Here is a 14,277-nt window from a genome sequence, read left to right as displayed (position 1 = left end):
CATCACATTCATCATGTTCTTGTGTGCGATGGATATCTTAGAGAAGAAATAGGCTTGAGTTGAATAGAAAAACAATAGTACTTTGCATTAATTCATGAGGAACAGCAGAGCTCCACACCTTAATCTATGGTGTGTAGAAATTCTACCGTTGAAAATACATAAGTGATGAAGGTCCAGTTATGGCCGAATGGCCAGCCTCCATAAAGGTCTAAGATAGCATAAGACTAATCAAAGATGTGAAATAATTCACTAAAAGTAGTTTTTATACTAAACTAGTAGCTAGGGTTACAGAAATAAGTAAATGATGCAGAAATCCACTTCCTGGGCCCACTTGGTGTGTGCTTGGGCTGAGCATTGAGCTTTCATGTGTAGAGACTTCTTTTGGAGTTAAACGCCAGGTTATAACCTGTTTCTGGCGTTTAATTCTGATTTGCAACCTGTTTCTGGCGTTTAACTCCAGAATAGGGCAGGAAGCTAGAGTTGAATGCCAGTTTGCGTCATCTAAACTCGGGCAAAGTATGGACGATTATATATTGCTGGAAAGTCCTGGATGTCTACTTTCCAAAGCAGTTGAGAGCACGCCATTTGGACTCTTGTAGCTCCAGAAAATCCACGTTGAGTGCAGGGAGGTCAGAATCCAACAGCATCTGCAGTCCTTCTTCAGCCTCTGTATCAGATTTTTGCTCAAGTCCCTCAATTTCAGCCATAAAGTACCTGAAATCACAGAAAAACACACAAACTCATAGTAAAGTCTAGAAATGTGATTTTTAATTAAAAACTAATAAAAATATACTAAAAACTAACTAAGTCATACTAAAAACTATGTTAAAACAATCCCAAAAAGCGTATAAAATATCTGCTCATCAGTCCTCCATTAGAAACTTGGAGGTACAAGTTGGTCAACTGAGCAAGATGATCCTTGAGATCCCTCCTGACACTCTCCCCAATAGTACTGAGGTTAATACTAGAGAAGAGTACAAGGCCATAACCATGAGGTTGAGGTCGAATTGAAGGAGAATGAGAAGGCATTGAACGCTAGTAAAGAAGCCTTCACTGGGCGTTCAACATCTACCAGCCTAGGGAAGCTGGCGTTGAACGCCAGCACTAACATCCCTGCTGGGCGTTCAACACCCAGAATGCTAGAGGGACTGGCGTTCAACGCCAGTCATAGCACACCCTTTGAGTTCTCAAAGCCCACTTAAGAACCCTCTAGTCCAGAACCAAAGGAAACCATAAAGACTATTGAGGTTCCTTTGAATGCTTTTCTACAGTACATAGGTTCTAATGATTACTCATCCTCAAGTGAGGATAAAGACACTAGGGAATAGCAAGTTGCTTGTTTCCTAGGAGCTCTAATGAAGCTGAATGCCAAACTATTTGGTACGAAGCCTCTAGAGGAAGAATCTCCACTGCTTATCAAAGAACTCCATGCTTTGGTTCAGCAAGAGCTACTTCAGAAGCTTCCAGACCCTAGACGCTTTTTGATTCCTTGCACCATAGACACTATGACCTTTGAAAAGGCTCTATGTGACCTAGGGTCAAGCATCAATCTTATGCCACTCTCTGTAATAGAGAAGCTGGGAATCCTAGAGGTACAAGCTGCAAACGTCTTTTTAGAGATGACAGATGATGAGTGGATAATTTATACGCTTTTTGGCATTATTTTTAGTATGTTTTTAGTATATTTTAGTTAATTTCTAGTATATTTTTATTAGTTTTTATTCAAAAATCACATTTCTGAACTTTACTATGAGTTTGTGTGTTTTTCTGTGATTCCAGGTATTTTCTGGCTTAAATTGAGGGACCTAAGCAAAAATCTGATTCAGAAGCTGAAAAAGGACTGCAGATGCTGTTGGATTCTGACCCTCCTTCACTCGAAATGGATTTTCTCAAGCTACAGAAGCCCAATTGGCACGCTCACAATTGCGTTAGAAATCAGACATCTTGGGCTTTCCAGCAATATATAATAGTCCATACTTTGCCCGAGAGTTGATGGCCCAAACTGGTGTCAAAACGCCGGTCAGAGACCCTTTTCTGGCGTTAAACGCCAGAACTGGCACAAAAGCTGGAGTTAAACGCCCAAACTGGCACCAGAACTGGCGTTTAACTCGAAGAGAAGCCTATGCACGTGAAAGCTTCAATGCTCAGCCCAAGCACATACCAAGTGGGCCCGGAAGTGGATTTCTACATCATTTACTCATTTTTGTAAACCCTAGGCTACTAGTTCATTATAAATAGGACCTTTTACTATTGTATTTTCGTCTTGGTTATTCTGGTTCCCCCTCTGGGGCCGAAAGCAATGAATATCATTATCACTTATGTATTCTCAACAGTGGAGTTTCTACACCTCATAGATTAAGGTGTGGAGCTCTGCTGTTCCTCATGAATCAATGCAAAGTACTATTATTTTTCTATTCAATTCAAGCTTATTCTTATTCCAAGATATTCACTCGTACTTCAACCTGATGAATGTGATGATCCATGACACTCATCACCATTCTCACCTATGAACGCGTGCCTGACAACCGCCTCTGTTCTATTTGCAATAGCTTGAGTGTATATCTCTTAGCCTCCTGGTTCACGACGCATGGTTGCCTCTCCTAACAACAGAGCCCTCCATTCCATGAGATCAGAGTCTTCGTTGTATAATCTAGAATCAATTGACAGCATTCTTGAGATCCAGAAAGTCTAAACATTGTCTGTGGTATTCCGAGTAGGATCTGGGATGGGATGACTATGACGAGCTTCAAACTCGCGAGTGTTGGGCGTAGTGACAGACGCAAAAGAATCAATGGATCCTATTCCAACATGAGTGAGAACTGACAGATGATTAGCCGTGCGACGACAGCGCATTTGGACCATTGTCACTGAGAGGACGGACGGTAGCCATTGACAACGGTGATCCCCTAACATACAGCTTGCCATGGAAAGGAGTATGAATGATTGGATGAAGGCAATAGGAAAGCAGAAATTCAGAAGGAACAAAGCATCTCCATACGCTTATCTGAAATTCCTACCAATGAATTGCATAAGTATCTTTATCCTATTTTATGTTTTATTTATCTTTTAATTATCAAATCTCCATAACCATTTGAATCCGCCTAACTGTGATTTATAAGATGACCATAGCTTGCTTCAAGCTAACAATCTCTGTGGAATCGACCCTTACTCACATAAGGTATTACTTGGACGACCCAATGCACTTGCTGGTCAGCTGCACGGAGTTATGTGAAAAGTGTGTGATCACGATTTTGTGTACCAAGTTTTTGGCACAGTTGCCGAGGATCGTTCGAGTTTGGACAACTGACAGTTCATCTTGTTGCTTAGATTGGGTAATTTTATTTTATGTTTAAGCTTTTTATTTTTTATTTCGAAAAGTTCAAAAAAAAATATGTTTTTCTTAAAAATTTTTAAGAATGAATTTTAGAGTTTCATGATGATCTGTTGAAGTCTGGCTGGCTGTGAAGCCATGTCTAATCTTTTGGACCGATGTTTCAACTTATCATTACAAGAGCTTGTTGATTTCTATCAATCTTGTTGTTGAATGTAATAATCTACTAAAGCTTGGCTGGCCATTGGCCATGTCTAGTGTTTTGGACCGAAGCTTTCACTGAAAGCTTGGCAGGCTAGTAAGCCATGTCTAATTCCTAGACCGGAGTTTTAGACTAACATTGCATGATTCCTGGAATTCTCATTAAGAATTTTGAATTCCTTATTTTCTTTTTCCAAACATAATTTTTGAAAAATAAAAAAAATTAATAAAATCATAAAAAAAATAATTTGTGTTTCTTGTCGGAGTCTAGTGTCACATCTCTAAGTTTGGTGTCTTTCATGCATTGTTTATTTGATCTTAGTTTTTCATGATTAGTTTCATTTTGTTGTTGTTCTCTCTCATCATTAAAAATTCAAAAAAATTTTCAAAATTATGTCTTTTCAAGTCAATAATACAGAGAATTGAAGATTCTGAACATACAGCAGAGGAATCACAGAGAAAAAGCTGGGCGTTCAAAACGCCCAGTGAAGAAGGAATTCTAGCGTCTAAACGCCAGCAGGGTACCTGGCTGGGCGTTAAACACCCAAAAGGGTAGTAATTTGGGCGTTAAACGCCAGAATGGATACCATTCTGGGTGTTTAACGCCAGGACAGTACAATGGAGGTAAGTTAGTTTTTAATTCAAATCTTTTTCAAATTTTCATAATTTTTCAAATCAAATCTTTTTCAAATCATATCTTTTCAATCATATCTTTTCCAAAATCAAATCTTTTCCATTTTTCTCTCACTATTTTCGAAAATCCTTGCTAACAATTAATGATTTGATTCAAAAATTTCAAGTTTGTTACTTTCTTGTTAAGAAAGGTTCAATATTTGAATTTTAGAATCATATCTTTTAAATTTCTTGTTAGCCAAGTCATTAATTTTAAAATCAAATCTTTTTAAATTATTTTTTTCAATCATTTCTTCTCAATCATATCTTCTTAATCACATCTTTTTCAAAATAATTTTCAATCATATCTTTTGGATTGCTAATTTCAAAATCTTTTTCAAAATCACTTAGCCAATTTCTCACTTTTAATTTTCGAAAACCATCAACCACTTTTTCAAAATTCCTTTTAATTATTTCAAAATTTTTTTAAAAATCTATTTTCGAAAATCCCCCCCTTCTCACCTCTTTCTATTTAAGGACTGACACTTCTCTTCTATTAGCAATTCGGACTCTCTCCCTCTTTATATGTTCGAATTTTTCTCTATCTACCTCATCCCTCTATTCCTATTTTCCGCTGACACCTCAAGGAATCTCTATACTATGACATAGAGGATTCCATACTTTTTCGTTCTCTTCTCTTTCATATGAGCAGGAGCAAGGACAAAGGCATTCTTGTTGAAGCTGATCCTGAACTTGAAAGGACCTTGAAGCGGAAGCTAAGAGAAGCTAAAGCACAACTCTCTGGAGAGGACCTAACAGAAATTTTCGGAAAAGAAGAAGACATGGCAGCCGAAAATAACAACAATGCTAACAATGCAAGAAAGGTGCTTGGTGACTTTACTGCACGTACTCCTGACTTCTATGGGAGAAGCATCTCTATTCCTGCCATTGGAGAAAATAACTTTGAGCTTAAGCCTTAATTGGAGAAAACAAAATTGCAAGTTTCATGGACTTCCATTGGAAGATCCTCATCAGTTCTTGGCTGAACTTTTGCAAATCTGTGACACTGTTAAGACCAATGGAGTTGACCCTGAGGTCTACAGACTTATGCTCTTCCCTTTTACAGTAAGAGACAGATCTAGGACATGGTTGGACTCACAACCTAAAGAAAGCCTGAACTCTTGGGAAAAGCTGGTCAATGCCTTCTTGGCAAAGTTCTTTCCACCTCAAAAATTTAGTAAGCTTAGAGTGGAAGTCCAGACCTTCAGACAGAAGGAAGGCGAATTCCTCTGTGAAGCTTGGGAAAGATACAAGCAATTGATCAGAAGGTGTCCTTCTGGCATGCTTTCAGAATGGAGCATCATATGCATATTCTATGATGGTCTACCTGAACTGTCCAAGATGTCATTGGACAACTCTATAGGTAGATCTCTTCATCTGAAGAAGACGCCTGAAGAAGCCCAAGAACTCATTGAAATGGTTGCTAATAACCAACTCATGTACACTTCTGAATGGAATCCTGTGAATAATGGGACAACTCAGAAGAAAAGAGTTCTTGAGATTGACACTCTGAATGCCATATCAGCTAAGAATAAAATATTAACTCAGCAAGTCAATATGATTTCTCAGAATATATCTGGAATGCAAGCTGTATCAGGCAGTACTAAGGAAGCTTCCTCTGAAAAAGAAGCTTATGATCCTGAGAATCCTGCAATGGAAGAGGTGAATTACATGGGAGAACCCTATGGAAACACCTATAATCCTTCATGGAGAAGTCATCCAAATCTCTCATGGAAGGATCAAAAGAAGCCTCAACAAGGCTTCAACAGTAATAATGGTGGAAGAAATAGGTTTAGCAATAGCAAGCCTTTCCATCATCTTCTCAGCAACAGACAAAGAATTCTAAGCATAGTCTTTCTAGCTTAGCAACCGTAGTCTCTGATCTATCTAAGACCACACTAAGTTTCAGGACTGAAACAAGGTCCTCCATTAGAAATTTGGAGGCACAAGTGGGTCAGCTGAGTAAGAAAGTTACTGAACTCCCTCCTAGTGCTCTCCCAAGCAATATAGAAGAGAATCCAAAGAGAGAGTGCAAGGCCATAAACACGTCCCACATGGTCGAATGCATAGAGGAGGGAAAGGCAGTGATTTCCACTGAGGAAGACCTCAATGGACGTCCACTAGCCTCCAAGGAGTTCCCTAATGAGGAACCAAAGGAATCTGAGGCTCATATAAAGACCATAGAGATTCCACTGAACCTACTTCTGTCATTCATGAGCTCTGAGGAGTATTTTTCCTCTGAAGAGGATGGAGATATTACTGAAGAACAAGTTGCTAAGTACCTCGGAGCAATCATGAAGTTGAATGCCAAGATATTTGGTAATGAGACTTGAGAGGATGAACCTCCATTGCTCATCAATGAATTGGATACCTTGGTTAGGCAAAAACTACCTCAGAAGAAACCGGACCCCGGAAAATTCTTAATACCCTGTACCATAGGCACCATGACCCTTGAGAAGGCTCTGTGTGACCTAGGATCAAGTATAAACCTCATGCCCCTCTCTGTAATGGAGAAACTAGGGATCCTTGAGGTGCAAGCTGCAAGAATCTCACTAGAGATGGCAGACAATTCAAGAAAAGAGGCTTATAGACTTGTAGAGGATGTCTTGGTAAAGGTTGAAGGCCTTTACATCCCTGCTGACTTTATAATCCTGGACACTGGGAAGAGTATGGATGAATTCATCATCCTTGGCAGACCCTTCCTAGCCATAGCAAAAGCTGTGATTGATGTTGACAGAGGAGAGTTGGTCATTCAAGTGAATGAGGACTGCCTTGTGTTTAAGGCTCAAGGATCTCCTTAAGCATGAAAAACTTCTCTCAATGCAGAGTCAAACAGAGCCCCCACATTCAAACTCTAAGTTTGGTGTTGGGAGGCCAACACTAAGCTCTGAATATCTGTGAGGCTCCATGAGAGCTCACTGTCAAGCTATTGACATTAAAGAAGCTCTTGTTAGGAGGCAACCCAATTTTATTTAATTATATCTATTTATTTTCTATTGTTATTTTATGTTTTCTTTAGGTTGATGATCATGTGAAGTCACAAAAACAACTGAAAAAGTAATAACAGAATGAAAAAACAGCATTAAAAATAGCACACCCTGGAGGATGATCTTACTGGCGTTTAAACGCCAGTAAGGGTAGCAGAATGGGCGTTAAACACCCAGTCTGGAACCATTCTGGGCGTTTAACACCAGAAAAGGGCACCAGACTGGCATTTAACGCCAGAAAAGGGCAACAAGCTGGCGTTTAACGCCAGAAAGGGGCAACAAGCTGGTGTTTAAATGCCAGGAAGGGAAGAAAAGCTGGCGTTAAACGCCAGAAATGGGCAGCAACCTGGCGTTTAACGCCAGGATTGGCACTCAAAGGGGCGTTTACATGCCAACATGATGCAGGGATGAGAAATCCTTGACACCTCAGGATCTGTGGACCCCACAGGATCTCCACCTACCTCAACTCTCTCTCTCTCTTCTTCTTTCATCTTCACACCTTTCCATAACACTCTTCCCTACCCACCATTGACCAATCACCTCAATACCTCTTCCCCCCAAAAACCCCTCACTATCAAATCCTACCCTCTTCTCTATAATCTCTTCACCAACCCACATCCATCCATCATAAAACCCCACCTACCTCACCATTCAAATTCAAACCACTTCCCTCCCAAACGCACCCACACATGGCCGAAAACCCCCTCTCTCTTACCCTATAAATACCCCTCCTCACCACCTTCATTTTCACACAACATACACACTTCTCTCCAACTTGGCCAAACCTACACCAACCCTCCATCTCCTCCATTTCTTCTTCCTCTACTCTTTTCCTTCTTCTTTTGCTCGAGGACGAGCAACCATTCTAAGTTTGGTGTGGGAAAAGCTAAAGCTTTTTGTTTTCCATAACCACTAATGGCACCTAAGGCCGAAGAAATCTCTAGAAAGAGGAAAGGAAAGGCAATTGCTTCTACCTCCGAGTCATGGGAGATGGAGAGATTCATCTCAAAGGTGCATCAAGACCACTTCTATGAAGTTGTGGCAAAGAAAAAGGTGATCCCCGAGGTCCCCTTTAAGCTCAAAAAGAGTGAATATCCGGAGATCCAACATAAGATTCGAAGAAGAGGTTGGGAAATTCTCACCAACCCCATTCAACAAGTCGGGATCTTAATGGTTCAAGAGTTCTATGCTAATGTATGGATCACCAAAAACCATGATCAATGTGTGAACCCGGACCCAAAGAATTGGCTTACAATGGTCTGGGGAAAATACTTAGATTTCAGTCCGGAAAATGTAAGGTTGGCATTTAACTTGCCAATGATGCAAGGAGATGCACACCCCTACACTAGAAGGGTCAACTTTGATCAAAGGTTGGACCAAGTCCTTTTGGATATTTGTGTGGAAGGCGCTCAATAGAAGAGAGATTCAAGAGGGAAGCCGGTTCAACTAAGAAGGCTTGACCTCAAGCCTGTGGCTAGGGGATGGTTGGAGTTCATCCAACACTCAATCATTCCTACTAGCAACCGGATTGAAGTTACTATAGACCGGGCTATCATGATCCACAGTATCATGAATAGAGAGGAAGTAGAAGTTCATGAGGTTATATCCCTAGAACTCTACAATGTGGCGGACAAGTCCTCTACTTTGGCAAGATTAGCCTTTCATCATCTCATTTGTCACCTCTGCAATTTAGCTGGAATTGACATAGAGAAAGACATCCTCATTGATGAGGACAAGCCCATCACTAAGAAAAGGATGGAGCAAACAAGAGAGCCCACTCATGGACCTCAACAAGAGCATGAGGAAATTCCTCATCATGAAATCCCTGAGATGCCTCAAGGAATGCACTTTCCTCCACAAAACTATTGGGAGCAAATTAACACCTCCCTAGGAGAATTAAGTTCTAACATGGGACAACTAAGGGTGGAGCACCAAGAGCATTCCATCCTCCTCTATGAAATTAGAGAAGACCAAAGAGCCACGAGGGAGGAGCAACAAAGGCAAGGAAGAGACATTGAGGAGCTCAAGCACTCCATAAGATCTTCAAAAGGAAGAACAAGCCGCCATCACTAAGGCGGACCCGTTCTTTAATCTCCTTGTTCTTATTTTTCTGTTTTTCAAAAATTATGCTTTATGTTTTATTTATGTTTGTGTCTTATTACATGATCACTAGTGTCTAAGTGTCTATGCCTTAAAGCTATGAATGTCCTATGAATCCTTCACCTTTCTTAAATGAAAAATGTCTTAATTGAAAAAGAAAAAGAAGTACATGAATTTCAAATTTTAAAATAGCTTAATTATTTTGATGTGGTGGCAATACTTTTGTTTTCTGAATGAATGCTTGAACAGTGCATATTTTTGATATTGTTGTTTATGAATGTTAAAATTGTTGACTATTAAAAGGATAATGAAAAAGGAGAAATAGTTATTGATGATCTGAAAAATCATAAAATTGATTCTTGAAGCAAGAAAAAGCAGTGAAAAGCAAAAGCTTGCGGAAAAAAATGGCGAAAAAGAAAAAATAAAAGAAAAAGAAAAAGTAAGCAAAAAAAGCCAATAACCCTTTAAACCAAAAGGCAAGGGTAAAAAGGACCCAAGGCTTTGAGCATTAATGGATAGGAGGGCCTACAGGAATAAGATCCTGGCCTAAGCGGCTAAACCAAGCTGTCCCTAACCATGTGCTTGTGGCGTGAAGGTGTCAAGTGAAAAGCTTGAGACTGAGCGGTTAAAGTCGTGGTCCAAAGCAAAAAGAGTGGGCGTAAGAGCTCTAGACACCTCTAATTGGGGACTTTAGCAAAGCTGAGTCACAATCTGAAAAGGTTCACCCAGTTATGTGTCTGTGGCATTTATGTATCCGGTGGTAATACTGGAAAACAAAATGCTTAGGGTCACGACCAAGACTCAAAAAGTAACTGTGTTCAAGAATCAACATACTGAACTAGGAGAATCAATAACACTATCTGAATTCTGAATTCCTATAGATGTCAATCATTCTGAACTTCAAAGGATAAAGTGAGATGCCAAAACTGTTCAGAAGCAAAAAAGCTAATAGCCCCGCTCATCCTAATTAAGACTGATCTTCATAGATGTTTCTGGAATTTATTGTATATTCTCTTCTTTTTATCCTATTTTGTTTTTAGTTACTTGGGGACAAGCAACAATTTAAGTTTGGTGTTGTGATGAGCGGATAATTTATATGCTTTTTGGCATTGTTTTTAGTATGTTTTTTGTATATTTTAGTTAATTTCTAGTATATTTTTATTAGTTTTTATTTAAAAATCACATTTCTGAACTTTACTATGAGTTTGTGTGTTTTTCTGTGATTTCAGGTATTTTCTGGCTGAAATTAAGGGACCTGAGCAAAAATCTGATTCAGAGGCTGAAAAAGGACTGTAGATGCTATTGGATTCTGACCCTCCTGCACTCAAAATGGATTTTCTCGAGCTACAGAAGCCCAATTGGCGCGCTCTCAATTGCGTTGGAAAGTAGACATCTTGGGCTTTCCAGCAATATATAATACTCCATGCTTTACTCGAGATTTGATGGCCTAAACTGGCACAAAAGCTGGAGTTAAACGCCCAAACTGGCACCAGAACTGGCATTTAACTCCAAGAGAACCTATGCACGTGAAAGCTTCAATGCTCAGCCCAGGCACACACCAAATGGGCCCGGAAGTGGATTTCTACATCATTTACTCATTTCTGTAAACCCTAGGCTACTAGTTCATTAGAAATAGGACCTTTTACTGTTGTATTTTCGTCTTGGTTATTCTGATTCCCCCTCTAGGGCCGAAACCAATGAACTATATTAACACTTATGTATTTGATGAGCGAATAATTTATACGCTTTTTGGCATTGTTTTTAGGTAGTTTTTAGTATGATTTAGTTAGTTTTTACTATGTTTTTATTAGTTTTTATGCAAAATTCACATTTCTGGACTTTACTATGAGTTTGTGTGTTTTTCTATGATTTCAGGTATTTTCTGGCTAAAATTGAGGGACCTGAGCAAAAATCTGATTCATAGGCTGAAAAAGGACTGTAGATGTGATGTTGGATTCTGACCTCCCTGCACTCGAAATGGATTTTCTGGAGCTATAGAAGTCCAACTGGCGCGCTCTCAATTGCGTTGGAAATTAGACATCTAGGGCTTTCCAACAATATATAATAGTCCATACTTTGCTCAAAGATAAATGATGTAAACTTTCATGTTCCATTCTGGCGTTAAACGGCAGAAACAGGTTACAAGTTGGAGTTAAACACCCAAAACAGGTTACAACCTAGCGTTTAACTCCAGAAACAGCCTAGGCACGTGTAAAGCTCAAGTCTCAGCCCCAGCACACACGAAGTGGGCCCCGGAAATGGATTTCGACACTATCTATCATAGTTTACTCATTTTCTTTAAACCTAGGTTACTAGTTTAGTATTTAAACAACTTTTAGAGATTTATTTTGTACCTCATGACTTTTTCGCGTTTTACATTGTATCTCTACGGCATGAGTCTCTAAACTCCATGGTTGGGGGTGAGGAGCTCTGCTGTGTCTCGATGAATTAATGCAATTACTTCTGTTTTCTATTCAATCACGCTTGTTTCTATTCTAAGATACTCGCTTGTACTTAACCGTGATGAATATGATGATCCGTGACACTTATCATCATTCTCAACCTATGAACGCGTGCCTGACAACCACTTCCGTTCTACCTTAGATTAAGTGTGTATCTCTTAGCCCCTTGGTTCATGATCAGAGTCTTCGTGGTATAGGCTAGGATTATTGGTGGCCATTCCTGAGATCCGGAAAGTCTAAACCTTGTTTGTGGTATTCCGAGTAGGATCTGGGATGGGATGACTGTGATGAGCTTCAAATTCACAAGTGCTGGGCGTAGTGACAGACGCAAAAGGATCAATGGATCCTATTCCAACATGAGTGAGAACCGACAGATGATTAGTCGTACGGTGACAGCGCATTTAGACCATTTTCACTGAGAGGACGGATGGTAGCCATTGACAACGGTGATCCACCAACATACAGCTTGCCATGGAAGGAGCCTTGCGTGCGTGAAGGAAAAGACAATAGGAAGCAGAGATTCGGAAGACAGAGCATCTCCAAATCCTCAATCTGTTCTCCATTACTGCATAAAAAGTATTATTTAATTTATGCTATTTACTCTTCATAAATCCAACCACTTTTATTACTAATTTCCTGACTAAGAATTACAAAATAACCATAGCTTGCTTCAAGCCAACAATCTCCGTGGGATCGACCCTTACTCACGTAAGGTATTACTTGGACGACCCAGAGCACTTGCTGGTTAGTGGTACGAGTTGTGAAAAGTGGGATTTACAATTCGTGCACCAAGTTTTTGGCGCCGTTGCCGAGGATTGTTCGAGTTTGGACAACTGACTGTTTATTTTGTTGCTTAGATTAGGAAAAATTTATCTTTTTAGTTTAGAGTCACTAAAATTGCGTCTTCTATTATTGTCTTTGGTTAAAATTTTTTTTAAATCCTTATTTTCTTTTTCAAAATTTTTTTTCGAAAATTTTTTATAAACTAATAATTGAGTTTTTTCTGGTTTAGTTTAGTGTCATGTTTTAAGTTTGGTGTCAATTCCATGATTTTATTTTTCTTTCAATTTTTCAAATTATATGTTCTTAGTTCTTTCTTGATCTTCATGTTGTTCTTGTTTATTTTCCTTATTTGATCTTTAAAATTTCCTGTTTGGTGTTTGTTGCTGTTTATCTATACATTTTCGAATTATTAGTGTCCAAAATATAAAAATTTTTAAGTTTGGTGTCCTTTATGTTTCTATTTTCTTAAAAATTTTTAAAATTTGTTCTTGGTGTTCATCTTGATCTTCAAAGTGTTCTTGGTGTTCATCTTGACATTCAAAGTTTTCTTAATTGTTTTCTTTGTTTTGATCTAAAAATTCTAAGTTTGGTGTCATTTTATTGTTTTTCTCTTTCCTCATTAAATTCAAAAAAAATATCTTTTCTCTTTATTTTAAGTTAATTTTCGAAATTTACATAATAATTTCAGATTTTTATTTTAAAATTTCTATTTTATCTTAGTTTTAAAAATTTTAAAATTCAAATTTTTTTCAAAAAAATCATATCTTTTTCAAAATCTTATCTTATCTTATTTCAAATTTCAAATTTCAACTTCCAAAATTCAAAATTCAAATTTCAAAATTCAAATTTCAAATTTTAAAATTCAAAATTTAATTTTCAAATTTAAAAATAAAATCTTTTCAAAATTTAAATCTTTTTTAAATCCTTATCTTATATTGTTGACTTTTTCAAAAATTCAAAATTCAATTTTCAAATTTCAAATTTCAAATTTCAAATTTCAAATTTCAAAATTTAATTTTCAAATTTAAAATTTAAATTTCAAAACTTTTTAATTTAAATTCCTTATCTTCTCTTACCTAGCTTATCTTATCTTTTCTAATCTCAAATCTTAAAATTAAATCTTTTTCATATCTTTTCTTTTTTTATTTTATTTTATTTTCTTACAAGTATCTTTAATTTTAAGACATATCTTTCCTAACCAATTTCTCTCTCTTCTTTTTTTCGAAAATCCTCATCCACATCTTTTTCAAATCTTTTTAATTAATAAATTTAGTTTTCAATATTCTTTTATTTCTTTTTCTTCTAATTTTCAAAATTATAGTCAATTTTTCATTTATTTTATTTTATTTTAATTTTGGTTTTCAAAAAAAATATATTTTATTTGCAATCCGCATCATCTCCCTTTCTCCATCATGGACCTAAGTGAAAATGAACAGTCCAGAAGGACTCTGGGGTCATATACTAACCCCATTACTGCTGCATATGGGAGTAGCATATGTATACCTCCCATCAAAGCAAGCAGTTTTGAGCTAAATCCTCAGCTCATTGTCATGGTGCAGCAAAATTGCCAGTATTCCGATCTTTCACAGGAAGAACCTACTGAGTTTCTGGCGCAGTTCTTGCAAATTGCTGACACAGTGCGTGACAAGGAGATAGATCAGGACGTATACAGGCTGTTGCTGTTTTCGTTTGCTGTAAAAGATCAAGCTAAGATGTGGTTAAATAACCAACCCACAGCAAG

The sequence above is a fragment of the Arachis ipaensis genome, chromosome B05 (assembly GCF_000816755.2).
Source record: "Arachis ipaensis cultivar K30076 chromosome B05, Araip1.1, whole genome shotgun sequence".
NCBI lineage: Eukaryota > Viridiplantae > Streptophyta > Magnoliopsida > Fabales > Fabaceae > Arachis > Arachis ipaensis.
Note: the sequence above shows the minus strand (reverse complement) of the source record.